Genomic DNA, 17,588 nt, shown 5'->3' on the forward strand with positions numbered 1-17,588 from the left:
TTCACTCCTTGGGTGCAGGGTTGAGTGCACAAGGGCAGACCCTGGATTGGAGTCGGGGGAGAGGACCACAGGACAGTAACCCGGGGGGTGAGGAGGTTCTGTGGCTGGAGGGGAGCGAGCAGATGAGGGGAGGATAGGGCGGAGGTCAGGGAGGCAAGGAGTCCACGCCGCATGGGGCTTTGGGGCTGTATTTGCAGAGAGGTGGGAAGGCAGCAGGGGGTTGGAGCAGATGCATTTAGTATCACTGATGCTGCCATGAGGATAACATTCTCTCTACCGTGCGTGTGGACAGGGGCCCCTTAGGATGAGAGCCAGGACCCCAGAACCAAACCCTGGGGGAGGAAAAGCTTCCCCCCCACCTCCCCTGGATGAGGCATTTGCCTGGTCTACGTGCTGCGTGCCTGCCAGCCCATAAACCACAGGAAAGACAAAGGAGCAGTGAGTCTCAAAAGAGGATATTCTGGAACTCTTGATAATCAGATCCCATTGTAAAGTCACGCTTTGAGTTACAGCGTTGTAATCTTTGTTCCAGTGGAAAACTTTTACAGACTGTCCCCGGCGAGCCCTGAATCCTGTTTGGTTCTCAGAAGGCCTTAAAATAGTGTGGAATGCTGGGAGACGGGCCCTGAGGGGGCAGAGGTCATGCTCACTGCGCTGGCCACACCTTGCGGGGGACAGCCCTGGCCGCGGGGCCTTTCTCCTAGTGGGGCGTTGCAGGGCAGGGCAGGGCACACGAAGGATTTTTGGTGTGCTTGAGTTCCCCCAAAGAGGCTTGTGTGGCGGGAGGCATCAACTGGCACTTCAGGCCACACTGCGCTGGGTCCCCCATGCTGAGCTGGTTCTCGAAGGATGCCCGGGGGCGGGAGGGCGCTCCCGGGGGTCCTGGGTCCATCTCAGGTGGGATCATGAGTAAGTAGAGAGGCCTAGGGCTCCAACTGCTTCTGGTTCTGTCCCCTTCTACCCCTGCCACCGAGCAGACCAGGACCCCTCTGCTGCCTGGAACTCTTCCCCAGAGCTTGCTCTGGAAATGGATGGTTTGGGGCAATATGTTTGAGCCTTAGTCTCCATCCCAGGAAAATGGGGACAATAAACATCAGAGGGCTGTTGGGAACATTCCTGGCACATAGTGCAGGCTCCGTAAATTCCCTTCCAGGTCAGAATTCAATCTTTATCTGACTCTCATTGCCTAGGAGGAGAGGAAGGCCCATACTACCGGCCCCATTTGATAGGCTTTCAGGTGTCTGATGTGGGATCTACTTGGAATCCTGGGTTTGGCCTCTCACCCTGTGTCACTCTGTATAATTTCATGCCCTATCATCTTTTTTCTTCTTTTCTTTTTTTTTTTTTTTAAGATTTTATTGATTTATTTGAGAGATAGCAAGAGAAAGCACAAGGTGGTGGGATGGGGGAGTGTATGGAGAGGGAGAAGTAGACCCCCCACCAAGCAGGGAGCCCGATTTGGGGCTCAATTCCAGCACCCCAGGATCATAACCTGAGCCGAAGATAGACGCTCAACCGACTGAGTCACCCAGGTGCCCCTTTCCATTTTAGATGTTTAAGACAAAGACTGGAATATGGTTTTGCCTTTTTATGGGACTCTGCACTGTATTTGTTAATGCTCCACTCTGGGGCAGCAATTCTGGAGTCTTTATGAACAGGCTTTGTCTCTCAGGCACAGAGTGTTGCTTCCGGGCCCAGCCCCAGCCCCTCTGAAGGTCATCTGTTCCCTCCTTTCAGAGAGGGCCAGACTTGGCATGTAGGCACGGGTGTGCACGAGCCATCTCTTTTGCTTTGGAAACGACCTGGTTTGTTCCCTAAGCTAAAAATCTTAGAACACGGACATCTTGATCCAGCCTGGTCACTATAGAAGGTCACGGAACTCCCCCAATCTTCTCTGGATACCAGGAGAAGTTGGAGGAGGTGGCATCCAGTGATCTGCCCAGTTCCAGACCTTCTAGGACTCACATGGCGGAGAGCAGGTGTCCCAGGGCGAGAGGACCATGTCGGAATCCTCTCTCTGGAACCTTCTGTGATAGGCCCCAGCAGGTCCCCTCTCCTCAGGGTGAGAGCCCAGCTTCCTGTGCAGAAGCAACAGATGGGACCCTGTGAGGACAGAAGAGGTGGGGAAATTGGAAGGAGTTTGTCACGGGCCAGATGTTTATAAATCAAACACTTTGTGAGCAGCACTTGCTTTTTTATAAGAAGTTGGAATCCCTTGTCTTCTTGGGCAGACTAGATGTGCTCACATGGTACTTGGTACAGATTCCCTGAGAGAAGCCCCTTTCTTTCCAAAGCATGGCCTCAAAGGACTCTGCTTCTGAAGCTGCTAAATCCTGGGCAGGGGATTCTTGATACGCCTCATCGTTCCTTTGGGGAGCCTCCTGGTTTCTGAATTATTGATGCACGTCTACATTATTAAAAGGCTCTATTTGCATTAGTTAGCTGAATTTGGTGCCCTTGTGAGTGGGAAAGCTGCTTGGGGAGGGCAGTCCTGATGCAGCCTCATGAAAAGTCTGAAATAGTAAGTGTGAAGCCCTCGGCAGAGCTGAGGCTATCATTATTCAAGTGTACTTTTTGGTACCCATGCTGCACACACAGCTCATTTCTCCCCCTTTCCCTTGCCTATGAGGCCTTCCGAACACAGCTCTCTTCCTCCCATGTTTCTACAAGCCACACAACACTCCTGCAACCTGTAATCCTCTTCGGTTCTTAGAGGTGTTACTCAGGTGCCACTTCCCCCAGGAAGTCCTCCCTGACTTCCAGGTTTAGGACAGGCTGCCTATGTTATTAACCCATGAACAGAGCTCTTCTCATGCATTAGCATCAGCATGTCTGTCTCATCCACTAGACTGAACTTCTCAGGGATGAACCTCTGTGCATGGGACAGTGCCTGCAACCTACCTAGCACGTACTCAGTGCGGGAGAAGGTTTCTTAAAGGAGATGGAATTGGAGTTGAGCCCTTTGGAGGGATGATGAGAGCAGGGGAGACAGTGTGTGTGTTGCAAGTAAGGTCTCTGGAGGCTGAAGCAAAGGTGCTTCATTATGGATCCTGATCTGGTTCCTTCCTTAGAGCTGATGGTCAGAGGGAGGGCTGGTGGACCTTACCTAAGCTTGGAGAGGGTGTTAGGCTGGCTTGCTGATGCACTCATAGCCTGAGTGGGGAGTGGTTTTGGGTCATCAGGGAGGAGGACTCCCAGGGCTTTTGAGCTGGTATTCATTCCCCAAAAATACTAAGATTGTGTCTTTGCTGCTATGGCTGGGTTGGAGGGGAGAGAATGAAGACGGGATGGGAGGAGGCTTAGAAGCCCTTGAGCGCCCAAGCCAGGTGCCAGGTGCATGCTGGAGGGAGAAGAAACGGATGGACAAAGATCTTATGGAGTATAGAAATTTAAGAGCACCAGCCCTTGACCCTAAGCATATATATATATATATATATATATATATATATATATATTTATATAGCTGACTCAACACCCTTTCTACTCACAGGATGAGGTTATGCAAGTGATATGACCCAGTGCACTCTAGAAGCTGCCAGGGACATAAATAATTCATAACATATGCAAATGAGCTGCCCAGGGTATCTCTGGTCTTGGGGAGAATTCTTAGCCGACCTGAGATATTTACAGAACAGAGTGTTCGTTTCCCAATCCGCAGCCTCCAGGCCTGGCGCAGATTTATGCGTGAGAGCAATTTCCAAAGTGGATGTTTCTCTGGCACCCGTGGTTTTCTCCCTTGAACAAAACTCGTAGAAAGGTCACTCCTGTTTATTGAAACTTCACCTCTCTACTCAACTTGAGTTTCTGAGAGCCTTGCTGCCCCCAGGGGCCCAGGCAGGGCTGCTCTGGTGCCTGTGGACCTTGGGGCCCCAGGGGTGGTCCTTTATCAGAGATGCCCAGGAGACTCACCCAGCGGGGAGCTCTTTCCAAGTGCACACCCCGGACTCCACTCAGGACTGGGGAACGTGCATTGTTAAGGTTCTTCAGGTGATGATGGTGTTAAGCTACTGAGCTAAATGGTCTAAAAACAGAGTACCTGGTCTCGAAAGGCCAGCAGAATGTAAAGAAAGAAAACGAGGTTGGGCCGTTCACCTCCACTTGCACTCTAAGAGCCAGCTCTGTGGCTTGGTTGGCGTTCATGCTGCCTTTGGTCCTGCCCACAGGTTCTTCAGGTCTCCTAGAGTCTCCTCTTGCATAAGGCTTCTTCCTGGCAAGGTCCTTCTTTCCTTTCTGCACGCCTCTGCAAGTAACACGTACATAATTCTTGGAGGTCTCGGCTGAGCCCCACCTTCCCTCCGGCCCTCGCCACAACCGAGCCCTGGTTCTTACCCCAGCATGCGTGCTGCTGGCTCCCTGGTCACAGCTGGAGCCCAGGCCATGTGTGTCCACGTAGCACCCACGAGTGCTGGTCACAGTTAAGGGGACAGTTGGTATGTGTGAGACACATAGCTCTTCGGGATGAAGACAGTTTCTGGAGGAGGGAGTCTTGAATGGCACTTACCCAGAAGATCTCCTCAATCATAGAAAGCAAAATGGATACCCAAAATACCACTTTCCCCTCTTAAAATCCTATAACACACAAGGCGATGATGTGCTCTGTTGTTGACAGAACCAGGAAGAAATGCACATTACTCGAGAGAATGCAAGATCTCGCATTGAGATACAGTGGTCCCCGCTTATCTGCTGGGGACACATTCTAAGATCCCCAGTGGATGCCTGAAACCTTAGTGCCAAACCTTTGTAGACTTTTTTTTTTTTTTTCTCCTACACATACTTACCTGTGATACAGTTTAACTTATAAATTAGGTACAGCTTGAGATTAACAGCAGTAAGTAGTAACACAGTGGAACGGTTATGGTAATAATACTGTAATAAGAGCCATGTGAATGGGATCTCTCTCTCTCTCAGAACATCGCGTTGCCCAGAACTCATCATTCTCCTTGCGACGATGTGGGATGATAAGACGCCTGTGTGTTGAGATGGAGTGAGGGCAACAGTGCAGGCATTCTGACATAGTGTGAGGCTACTTGACCTTGCGACGGTCCGTCAGCAGCAGGATCCTCTGCTTCTGGACCTCGGTTGACAGTGGGTCCCTGAAGCCCTGGGAGGCGAGGCCGTGAATAGGAGGACGACCGTATTTGCCCAGGAGATCCACCTAGAGATGTTGATGTGAAAGGAGCCATGCTCAGGAGTCTTCGTGTTTCTTCTGTAACAGCTTTAGAGTAGCAAGAGATAGAGCAGCTCAGATATGCATGAATTGGAGGCCGTTGCAGTAAATGATGGCTGGTCGTACAGTGGACTGGATGTGGGAAAGAGTAAAGAATGGCTTTGGACAGGACGTGGGCAGATCTTCGGGTATGTTGTTGCAAAAAAAACCCCCCAAAAAACCAAAAAAAAAACAACCAAAGTGCAGAATAGTGAGGACAGCTAGCCACCTTTTGTGGAAGAAGTGTATGTGTGCAGAAGGGATGTGTAAGGATTTATATGTGCCCAAATTCTGTAAGGATACAGAAACCAGCCTGCAGGTGGCAGGCAGTCTGGGCGTGTGGAGGAAGGGGTATGGGGTCGGGGGGACTTTCGATTATGTATCTTTGGGTGTTATTTGGATTTTGAACCATGTCGAATGTATTACCTATTTTTTTTAATTTTTATTTATTTATGATAGTTACATAGAGAGAGAGAGAGAGAGAGAGAGAGGCAGAGACACAGGCAGAGGGAGAAGCAGGCTCCATGCACCGGGAGCCCGGACGTGGGATTCGATCCCGGGTCTCCAGGATCACACCCTGGGCCAAAGGCAGGCGCCAAACCGCTGCGCCACCCAGGGATCCCTGTATTACCTATTATACATTTAATTAAAAAAATCCATGACCTTCTGGTGGTTAGGCTGGGATTGTCGGTTTGGGGGAGGAGAACCACAATGGCAGAGTGCCATTTCTTATCACATCGTTAGCATCAACAAGCCTTCTACCAATCCCAGTGGAGGGACATTTACAAAATACTTTGATCAGTAAGTACTCCTCAAAACTGGCAAGATCACCGAGAACAAGGAAAATCTGAGAAACTGCCACAGGCCAAGGAGAGCCTAAGGAGACATGAGGACTCAGTGTAATGTGAGATCCTGGGTGAGCTCCTGGAACAGAAGGGGGACATTAGGAAAAGACTCCGAAAATCTGAATCGTGTTAGACTTCAGCTCATAATAATATGTCAATATTGGTTTCTTATTTGGTAAGAAATCCTCATATTAAAGGATAAGAGTAGGGGAAACGGGGAGCAGAATATACGGGAACTTTCTGTACTAACAATTTCTCTGTAAAATCTTAAACTATTCTAAAAATTTGTTTGTTTAAAAGTAAGTGGTGGAGGAGCACCTGGGTGGCTCAGTCAGTTAAGCAAGCGTCTGCCTTCAGCTCAGGTCATGATCCCAGGGTCCTGGGATTAAGCCCCATGTGTTGGGCTCCCTGCGCAGGGAGGAGTCTGCTTCTCCCTCTGCTCCTCTCCTTGCTCATGCTCTCTCTCTCTCAAATGTATAAATAAAATCTTAAAAGTAAGTCACTGGCTGGCTCAGTTGGTAGAGCATGTGACTGGTGATCTCAGGGTCTCGAGCCCCACATTGGGCATAGAGATTATTTAATAAAAAATTAAAAGAAGTGGGAAAAAATTTATGGCCTCATTTGATTGTCTCAATAGCCTATGAGTTACTTCTGTCTACAGATGAGAGGCCTGAGGGTCAGAGAGGTTAGAGCTGTGCCCAGGTGCCCGCAGCTGGTACATGGTAGGACCCCACATGTGGCACAGCCCACAGGCAGGGGTGGTGCTGCACAGGCGTGGGAAGGATCTCTGGGATGTTGCTGGGCGCAAGAAATGGAGTGAAGTCCTAGCTCCATTTGTGTGGACGTGGGCTTTGAGGCGCTGGGATTGGAGACACAGCTGGAGGACAGAAGCCAGGGCACACCCCCCCCCCCCCCCCCCCCCCCCCCCGCAGATTCTGAGTTGCCAAGAAAGGGATGGCAAATGGTCTCATTCCTGGGCCGATCCTGATTGGCTGCGGAGAGCTGCCCTGGCTCAGCAGGAAGCATGTGTGATCTTTTATGAGGTTGTCAAGGACAAGGGAAGGGGGATGGAGAACAGACATCGGTAACTGCTGAGCCCGGGGCGGGGGGTGTGGTGGGGGGGTGGGACACCCTGGAGGGGTTCCTCCTGGCCCAGTAGGGCCAGTGCTGCAGCCAGACTACTTTCTGTTCCTTTCCTTAGACCTCCTCAGGGTCTCTGTGTGGTGCGGTCAGGGTGGTTTGAGGATGGAGCCGGGCTAAGCCAGGGGTGGGAAATCTTCTGGGTTCCTCCTAGGCTTGAATCCTTTGAGTCTCTGAGGGTAAAAGAACCTGCAGCCTGGCCACCTTTCGGAACAAGGTGTTCCCCAGGAGGTGGAAAGACTGGTTTTCAATCAGATTAAAGGTAGGATCCTGTGGAAGTTCTTGGGGCCCTATCCCAGGGCTCCGTTGTCATCATCCCCAAGAGGTATCTGTTGTCACACTCCTGGCTGGCTGGCAAGGTAAAAGGGGGTGGAAGAAGAACCAGGGACACTGGAAAATAAGAAAGGAGTAAGACTCTGTGTGCTTGTGTGTGCCTTCGCGTGGGTGCTTGTGTGTGTGTGCGCACGCGTGTATGTGGGAGTGTGGGCAAGAGGCTCGCGTGGCTGTGCGCAGGCTGTTGGGGACTAGAAACTTCTTTAAGGGGCAGTGAGGCAAAGGTGAGCCTCTCTTGTAGGCAGCTGCTGGTCAGACATCCAGTTTACAAAATAGGTCATTGAGGAGCAGCTCTTTGGCATTCACAAGGAACCTTTACTTTGTAAAAGATTTTTGTAAAAGATTTTGTAAGATTGTAAAAGATTTTTGATCTCTGGTTTCCCTGATACAGTGTTTGAGGCTTGACCTGGAACGCAGGCAGGCCACACGTACCTGTTGGGGCACACCTCTGTGCTTTTGTTGATGATGTCTTATTCCTGGCCAGGGACCCTAGAAAAGATATCTAGGGGTGCCTGGGCGGGCTTAGTCAGGAGAGCATACGACTCTTGATTTTGCGATTGTAAGTTTGAGCCCCGCAGTGGGTACAGAGATTACGTAAAAATAAAACCCCAAAAGAAAAAGAAAAAGAAAAAAAAGGATACCTGGTAATAAAAATAGCCGATTCATATAGATTACCAAGCACTGTGACTTGGCTCATAACCCGCGCAGCAATCATGGGGACCGGTGCAGAGTAGCCTTTGCAGATGTTAAGAATGGTCACTTTGCTTGATCTTTGCTGGAGCCCACGGCAGTTTTCAGAGGAGTGTCTGCACATGGGATTGAGCAGTGTAGGACTGGTATATGAATGTTTGTCCTTTAGTTCTTGGGCAGACTCAGTGATGGGTCAGAGTCCCTTTGTCTTAAGAAAACACTGTTACAGAAAAAATTCTAAACATTTTATTTTGAAACAAGACTACAGAAGGAATAAAAAAACAAAACAAAACTGAGGTAGGTGAGTGGAGAATCTCTCCTAAATTTTATTTTTATTTTTATTTATTTATTTATTTTAAATAAAGGGAATTTTTTTTAAAAGATTTTATTTATTTATTCATGAGAAACACAGAGGAGAGAGAGAGAGAGAGGCAGAGACACAGGCAGAGGGAGAAGCAAGCTCCTCGCAGGGAGCCCGATGCGGGACTCGATCCTGGATCCCGGGACCACAACCTGAGCTGAAGGCAGATAATCAACTGCTGAGCCACCCAGGCATCCCTCTCTCCTAAATTTTAAATATAAAACTTTTACTGGGGGGGTGAATAGGGTGTCGCGAATAACTTACTAACTTTTTAGGAGATTTTATTTGGCGGGGGGAGAGCATGTCTGTGAGCATGGGGAGGGGGTAGGCAGAGGGAGAAAGAGAAACTCCAGCAGACTCCTGGCTGAGCGTGTGGTCCCGATGCAGGGTTTGATCTCAAGACCCTGAGCTGAAACCTCAGGTCGGATGCCCAACCTGGGCCTTCCAGGCGCCCCTGACTTATTTTTCCATAGTAACCTCTTCTGTAAAGTGTTGGTCTAGGAGATACATTTGGGGGTGAATCTCCTTTCCTGGTGGTTTTTTTCTTTGGGACTCACTGTAGTTTTGTGGGAAGACAGGGCCATGTCTTTCGGCTACTCCTGAGTTCCTAATCTGAAATCCGTCCCACGCCGAGAGACCTGGTTACTTAACCTGAGAGGACATCCTCGTGGTCCTCATCTGCCCTCATCTGCCCGCTGCCGGTGATAGTATGCACCTTGCAGGCTTCTGGTCAGAAGGAAGATCCTTGGCCCAGGCACGTGATTGGTGTGCAGTCCCTGGGGCTCTAATCAGGAGCAGAGGGATTTCCTGGATGTGGCACTTTCGCCTCCAGTGGAGGGACGCAGGCCAGGTGTGGGGTGAGAGTCTCGGGACTCAGTAGCAGGAGTTGCTCAGTCTCAGCCTTTTGGCGAGTGAATTTGGAGCAAGGGTCTGGAGTCACAGGCGAGACTTGATTCACTAGGAGGGAGGTTAGGAGGCTCCCACCAGGTAAGCAGACCCTGGTTCTCCATGCAGAGGTGAGACTGGGATGAGGGGTCCCGTGAGCTCCTCATGTTCTGCCCCTGTTTTTCAGTGCGACTGGCTTCAGGGGAGGGACTGATTGTTTCTCTGGCCCAGTCTCTCAGGCTGTGACATGGTCTCTGCTCCTGCACTGAGGTTGGTGAAGTCACTTAGGTGAAGGCTCCTCCAGATTTCCTGGTGCTTAGAGCTCACTCTGCGCCTGACAAGGACGACCCGGAACCAGGCTGCCTGTGGGCCAACTCTTTGTGATTTGGGGTAACTGTACCTCCCAGGCTCAGAGGCACTGGGGAAGCTGCCTTGATCTCTGGTTTTAGGCTTCTTGGGGCTGAGTCGTAGCCGCAGGAATTGCCTTGATGAATTGTGTTGACTTTGTGTAGAGTCCCAAGTGAAGCAGCAGTATCTGCAGCTGGAACTGAGCAGGTCTGCAGGAACTAGGCAACTGGGAGGAGTCATGGAACCACGTGGTGCTGACTCTGTGGTCCGCTGCAAGGGGCTGTGAGCCCAGTGGGATGTTTGTGTGACACCTGGGCACTTGGGTGGGTCATCTAAATTAGGCTCAGCACATTCCCCCCTGCTTGGAAGCTTTGGAGCAAGAGGCAGTGAGGTGTATGATGGTTAGTGCACGGACCCTGGCGCTAGCCTGCCTCGGTTCGTATCTTGCTGTGTGATCTTCAGTATGACATTAATCTCTCTGGTCCTCAGCTTTCTCATCTGTGACATAACAGGATGTCTCCTAAAAGGGTTGGGGTTTTAAATGAATTAACAAAGGTAAAGTAGACAGTATGGTGCCTGAGGGTTAAGGGAGATAAAGCCCTTGGCACAAACTAAGGGCTCAATAAGTGTGAGCTGCTGTTGTCGGACCTTTATTCCTATTAGTGGAGCCTTGCCCTTCCCTTCTTTCTTCCCATCCCCATAGCAGGCTGGTGCCAGCCCTGTTCACAGCTCTTCCCACAGGGAACCTGGCTGCTCCCCTGTGGCAGTGGGGCCTCCTGAGGGCAGAGCCCCTGGGTCTGGTCCTTTCTGTTTCCATAGCGTCTAGTGCAGTGTCCAGCTAGCTGCGTGGAAGAGGTGCGTAGTAGACAGCAACTGAGTGTGACTTTGGCAGCTTAGGGTTGCTGGGAAAACACAGGGTTCTCTCTCATGCTGTCTAGACTTCAGATTAGAAAGAGTGGGTGGCACAAGGTTATGAGCATCGACCGTGCACAAGACCTTACGTAGGTCAGAGCCGAGAAGTGGATGTGGTGCATGGGCAGCAGGTCCTCCAGAACCTGGGCTCTGGGTGAGGAGGCAAGATACAATCTCTGGCAGCATCAATAGCAATAGAAACCCAGAGCAAGAGTGAAAGTGTGAGTAGGTGAGTCAGTGCCCCAGAAGGAGGCCAGGCAGGGGAAAGTGAAGGGCTGCCCTCAGGGTTCCTGGAGGGCTTCTTGGAAGAGGTGGCTGGTGAGTGACAGGAATTTTGAGAGGGGAAGTGGAGCAAGGGGTGGGGGTGGAGTGGGGGTGTTGGTTGGGGTGGAGGCGGAGTTGTGCTGGTAGAGGCTCAGGTTTTCTTAAGGGTGCTGCCTGCTGCTAGGGGCAGAGGCTTTCTGTAGGCGCGCTGTGTGACCTCAAATGCTGGGGAAGCAGTTGTGGCTGAACTCTGTAAAAGTGCATTGGGGCGGGGGAAGGGAAGAAGGGAGGGAGAGATTGTGGAGGAGGAGGAGGGGAGGAGGAAGAGAGGGATCCAGGGAGGGAGGGAGGGCGCCCGATGCTATTCAAACCTCTGAATGCTACCTAGAATCATCTACCCCACTGATTGTCACCGTCTCTCAGGGGCATGCTCCAGTGCTGCCCTTCATGGTCCTGCAAGCCTGTCATTTCTCTGCCTGGCTCTTGTCTGCCCAGCCCCACAGCCAGTGTGCCGGCATCCTGGCATCCCAGCCATTTCCTGCCCCGCGCTGCCCACCCTCCATCCTGGTCACCCTGTGCAGGCATGACCTCACCCCGCGGCCAGGAAGCCGGGCTCCTGTGCCCGCCTGTTTACCCTGGCATTGGGACAGGTGGATCACGTGCCGCCCCGGGATGCCAGCCTCGTGAGTCGACAGCAGTGGGCACAGGCGGGTGGGAGGAGAGGGCATTCCTCTGGGCTGACTCGCACCCCGCTGGGCTGGCACGGGACCCCTGCTTTGGAGGCAGCTCCGGGGCGCTGGGCCGGCCCAGCTCTGCACTGGGGTGCTGAGTCACTGCCCGGCAGTGTGGCCTCTGAGTCACGGGGGCAGCAACCCTGTCCGCAACAGCAAGTCCTTTGTGGGACCCTCCTGGGCCAAATGGGTGTTTGACCCTCTCTGCCTTTGGCCACCCTCAAGGTCTCTTGCATCCTGATCCCTTTACAGACCCCGCCCCCGTCAGCTGTGCTCCTTTGAGATCCAGAATCCAAGAGCTTGACTCAAGTCAGCAGCTGAGTTACGGGAAAGGGCAAGCCGTGGGCAGATGAAGCAAGCTCGGGCGGGAGCAGACCGGCGAGATCCGGCGAGATCGGGGCGATCGATGGGTGGCGGGTCTCACGCCCTGGCAGGCTCGGGAGGTGCACACAGGTCTCCCGTGTCTTGTGTATTTTGTGGGCCTCTTGGCAGTGACCTTGAAAACCCACCCCACTCTGTGGGAGCAGATACAATAATAACATCTGTGTGTTGACAACCTGCTGCCCTTTATTAATTCTGCTCTTGACCCATAGACGTCAGACACTGGCCTTCTACCTGTTTCATGGTTGATGAAACTGAGGGTTTAGGGGAGCAGACACTGGCTCAGAGTCACAGATCCACGGGCTGGCGTGTTAGGGTAGGGATTGGAGCCCAGACCTCCGTTCACTGTGAGACTGTCTGAGTTTGTTCTCTCTCTCTCTCTCTCTCTCTCTCTCTCTCTCTCCCTCTCCCTCCTTCCCTCTTTTTTCTTTGCCTCTTTGCCTCTTTGCCTCTTGGCTGCTGGGATCTTTCCTGAGGAAGGCAGCTGTCAACCTTGTAGGTAGCCCACTATTAAAAGGAAACAAAAGTGGGATCCCTGGGTGGCGCAGCGGTTTGGCGCCTGCCTTTGGCCCAGGGCGCGATCCTGGAGACCCGGGATCGAATCCCACATCGGGCTTCCGGTGCATGGAGCCTGCTTCTCCCTCTGCCTGTGTCTCTGCCTCTCTATCTCTCTGTGTGACTATCATAAATAAATAAATAAAATCTTTAAAAAAAAAAAAAGGAAACAAAAGTGTCATTGGGAGCCCTGCTGTCACTGTGGATTGAGCGGGCATGCTGAGCCCTGAGGGCAGACTGGGGAGGAGGATGGACCTCATCCATGGACTGAGAAAGCAGCAACCGAGACCCTGACCAAGGCCCTGACTGGGAGGGCCTCCCAGGGTGCCTCTGAGGGTGCCGGCTGGGAGCTGGGGTGGGGATGGGGCTTGCTCAGGAGAAACTGGGCAGCTCTCTGACCCAGAGGGGAAGTCTGTGTTGAGGCTGTAGGGTGCTGGGGAGGTATCTTGGGCCTAAGCTTCAGGTTTCAGAGGTACCCTCCTCTAGTCGGTGACTTTGGTGGGGGAGGGGGACACTTACTTTCTGCTGGTCTCAGCTGTCTCTTACAGAAGGGGAGAGGTGGTTGTCCTGGATCAGGGTTTCTAAAGCACAGCCCCCATGTCTCCTGGGGGCAGGGACACCCGCTGGGGGCTGAAGGCTTAGAACCTGCATTTGGAGTGAGCTTCCCAGGTGAGGCTGCAGAACCCCTTTGAGGTCAGACCCTGACTCTGTGGGTAAGGCCTCCAGGTGTTCCCACCCTCTGCCTCTGTGCTCTGAGCTGAGACCCTTACAGCTGCTGGCCTCAGCCTGAAATGTGGCTTAGGGCCAAATGGGCTCCACAGATAGGGTTTTGGTGGGCCTGCGGGTGAAATCCCTAAGGATACTCTCCATCCACTTTATGTAGAGAGTGGGATTTCTGGCCTGACTTGGGATGGGGAGGGATCCCATTGGCACGGCCGCCACCCTGGCTGCAGCTGAACAAGCTGCCTCTGACGATCGCCTCTGTCCAGCCCCCACCATCCGGCCCTTTCCCCGGCCTCCCCCATGGGAGCCACATGCCAGTTGTCACTTATAACCTTGCTCATCCTGTGAAATATTTTTTTTTCTTTCTGTGAAATATTTCTTAGGCCCACCTCTCTATCCAACGTAGTAGAGGCGAACAATGACTTCATGTTTCTAGAAAGATGAGAGTAGACACCTCTCTTCATGGAGGAATTTCTTGTATCTGCTGTCCACTCTGGACACAGGCCGGAGGACCAGGGAGGGCGTTGGTGGAGAAGGGGAGTGTGCAGGTCCCTGCTGGCGTGTCAGATTGACTTGGAAACACGGCAGCTGTCCTATAGTAGCCATCAATCGGGGTTTTCTGTGTGCCGGGCCTATGCCAAAGTACCTTTCTTTATTAACCTATCTAATTCTTAACAAAAAGCTAACGGGGAAGTGTACTGTCCTCATCTCTTTCGGAGATGAAGCAGCTCGTAAGCAGCTCGTAAGGGGCAGGGCCAGCCTGCAGTTAGGCCTGGAGGGTGGAGCCCAGGCCTGGTGCTCCTCACTGTGCCTTGGCCCCATGTCATAGGCCTCAGATAATCCACCAAGCTCTTGCTAAGAAGTGCTTACATGCACTGCCCCGTATTTCATTTCATGCAGACCTCCCGCCCTCGTGTTACCCCATTCAGTTGAGCACACACGGGGTTAGTGCTGAACTTCGATCCGGGAATCACTGCAAAGTCACACCTGGGGTTGATCTTGGGCAGGGTGTTAATCTATCCTGCCCTAGCCTCAGTTTCCTTATCCGTAAAATGGGTGTGATACCAACCAGGTCAAAGGTTGTCAAATGAGACTCTCATGTATGAAGTGCCTGGTACACAGGAGGCCCTCAGCAATGATCTGTTTCTTTGTCCCTACAAGTAGAGAAGCTGAGTCACGAGTCCTGAGGGGAGATCCCTTTTTCTTCTCTCCTTGAATGTGTCATCTCCCCATTCCTTAAGCTTGCGTTCCCTGGGTGTGGTGAGCCCCAGGCATGATGGCTGGTGACATACAAGCCGGTGGACACCTCCTTTCACGTGGGGCCCCGTGGGTGCAACAGTGCCCCAGGGACTGTGGCGAGTGGTCTGCGGGGAATCCGGGCGGGTGACCTCCCAGAGCCCCCAGCAGCTGGTTGCCCGGCGACCAGGAGAGGAGCAGGTTTTGGTGGTGGCTGGTGGTGCTGCGGGAAGTAGGGCTCCTGGCAACACGGGTTCCCAGTTGTGGGCGCTGGGGTGCGGTATGGGGCCAGGAACGGGCTGCTCCCCAAGGTGCCTTCTGAAGCCAGGGAGAGGGCGGGGAGGTGGGAACATTTAGAGAAAGGATTCCGGGGAGCTTAGGAGCTAGAGGAGCACCAGGGGGGACCCCCCGGGGAGACTGCCTGCCGGCAGGTAGTCTGCTCAACAAGAGGAATTGAGAGCCAGGTTCTAGCTCTGGAGCACTCGCCCTCCTGTGGGGTTGATCACTTTGCCATGTGGCTGTTTCTCCCCCTCCTGCTGCGTGACCTTCCGAAGGGCAGGGAAGCCTCCTTGCCCAGTGCCCTCCGCACGGAAACGTCAAGACATGAACTCTGGGATGTCACTGTGGACCTGTCACCAGCCTGCCTTCTCCTTGGTTTGCTGCTGTCATGTTGGTGAGGCACCCCCTCCTCACCTCTTCCCTAGGGATTTCACCTAGCGATTCCTTTCTTCTCCATGCTTCCATCCGTACTTCTCTGCTTCCTTCCACCCTTCTGTGTGCTTTTTCTTCCAGCCATCCCTCTCTATTTCATCCCACACAACTACCCTTTGACCCCGCTGAGCTGCCCCTCCGCCCAGCTGCCCTTCCACCCATATGACAGCCATCGACTCCCTACTGGGTACCAGCCCTGAGCCTGGCTCTGGAGGTGCACGGATGGGTAAGAGCCAGTAAGGTCGCTGCTCCGCATGCTAGTTCATATTCTGGGAGGAAGCTCAGCGCGTCATTAAGTCCTTTTCGTACACAGAGCATAGGAGGCACTAATGGAAGTATTAACTGGAGCACACTGGACCATGGAGGGGAGAGCGGGTTCAGCTTGGGGGGCCTCAGGCAGGTTCCACTGGAGAACTGTTTGAATTGACTCTTGGAGGGTGAATGACTTCTTGAGGCTGGCGGGAGCCTTCAGATCCACCATCACTCAGGCCTCTGCCACAGAAGTGGGGGGAACTTAACAGCCACCCCCCCCCCCAGCATGCTTATGTGTAAATACAGGCAGACGATAAAAACAGAAAAAAAAATAAAGCCAAAAGGCAGATCACCTATATTCCTCCTGATGCTGGGCAGTAGCCACTCCTGGCATCTTGCTTCCTGTTTCCATATGGTTCCGTGTTTTGACTTGGCTCACTTAACATTCTCTCATGACCATTTCCCCATGCCTTTCAAAGTTTTAAAAACTTGTTTTGAGCAGCTTTCCCCTCTGTGATCATGCACCTGTGCAAGAAAGATCTTCTAAGTTGTGCGTCCTTTCTCGTGGGGTCGAGCTTTCTCTGTGAGGGTGAAGTGAGGACTGTCTGTCAAGATGCCTCCCACCCCCTAGGGGCGCCTGGGTGGCTCAGTTGCTTAAGCAGCTGCCTTCTGCTTAGGTCATGATCTCCAGGTCCTGGGATCGAGCCCCATGAGCCCCATGAGCCCCATGTAGGGCTCCTTGCCCAGCAGGGAACCTGCTTCTCCCTCTCCCTTTCCCTCCTGCTCATGCACACTCTCTCTCAAATAAAATAAATACAATCTTAAAAAAAAAGTGCCTTGCCCACGATGACAGCGCAGAGCCCATGTGCGCGGGCTGTGGGGACATGACTGACGTCATGCTCACTAGCCAGGTCAGCACTGCCAGGCACTCACGTTTTCCTCTGTTTACTTGTTACAACACACACACCTTTTCATGCATCTCTGGCTGTTTCCTTGGCACAGCCGCCTGCCCCCTGCAAGGTATGAGGAGTTTTATGGAGTCTTCTTTTTTTAAGGTTTATTATTTTTAAAAAATATTTTATTTGACAGAGAGAGAGAGAGAGAGAGAGAGAGCAAGCGCACAAGCAAGGGGTGCGAGAGGGAGAGGGAGAAGCCGGCTCCCCACTGAGCAGGGAGCCCGATATGGGGCTTGATCCCAAAAACCTGGGATCCTCACCTGAGCTGGGGGCAGATGCTTAATCCACTGAGCCACCCAGGCGCCCCCATGGAGTCTTGATGTATTGTGTCAGTTTTCCTTTGAGGAATATTTCACTGGCCATCACTCCACAGACAGTGCTCAGAAGGGCTAGCGAGACTGTGCCCTAGGATTGGAACATTTCTGATGAATGCGACAAACCCTACCGTGGGAGTGAAGGGTGAAGGCCTGCGACGGGCACAAGCCTCCAAACAAAGAAAACGATGTCCTTGTAGATTTTCTTTGACCTCCCGGTGTGACTGACCAGCTTTTCATGTGTATTACCTGTTTGTGTTTGGTCAACTGGTCATTTCCTTTGGGGTGTTAGCAGTTTTTTTCTCATTGATTTGTAAGATCTGTTTTGAATAACCCGTGAATTTTGCAGATGGGAATGGGGAGCCCCACTAGACTCTTTGTTAGGCATGCCCTTCCAGGAAGGGGCTCCTCCATTTCCATGGGGTGCATTTCTTTACAAATCTGCATCTGATTGTGGTAGCAAAATCATGTTTTGCAAGTGAATGCAGGACCTATCTCATTAATCTGGGCAGTTGCCAATTTTAAAAGTTCTCAGGTAAGTGGTATTTCCCAAGGCAGCTTCTCTCTTCTCTCTTCCTTTCTTCATAAACAAATTATAAACCCTGCTAATTTCCCGGGTCCGTGTGTCACCTCTTCAGGACCTCCACCTGGAACCCACAGATTAACTACCCATGGGGGGTGGGCGGACTTCTCCAATCACAGCGTCTGCAGCAGTTTTTATTTTTAACTCCATGGATATTTGTGC

At 52.2% G+C, this 17,588-nt stretch overlaps 1 long non-coding RNA gene across 26 annotated transcripts in view; it reads left to right on the forward strand.

Annotated features, from left to right (window-relative positions):
* Positions 1–17,588, forward strand: part of LOC102151812 — a 237,951-nt gene that overhangs the window by 33,472 nt on the left and 186,891 nt on the right. Inside the window, exon 1 of one of the 26 annotated variants that reach the window (XR_005368664.1) lies at positions 7,073–7,135. The exons of the other annotated variants lie outside the window; for them this stretch is intronic. This is a non-coding gene — a long non-coding RNA (uncharacterized LOC102151812). Of the gene's footprint in view, positions 1–7,072; positions 7,136–17,588 lie in introns of those variants that run through there. 26 annotated transcript variants of the gene reach the window in all.

The sequence above is a fragment of the Canis lupus genome, chromosome 13, assembly GCF_011100685.1.
Source record: "Canis lupus familiaris isolate Mischka breed German Shepherd chromosome 13, alternate assembly UU_Cfam_GSD_1.0, whole genome shotgun sequence".
Lineage (NCBI taxonomy): Eukaryota > Metazoa > Chordata > Mammalia > Carnivora > Canidae > Canis > Canis lupus.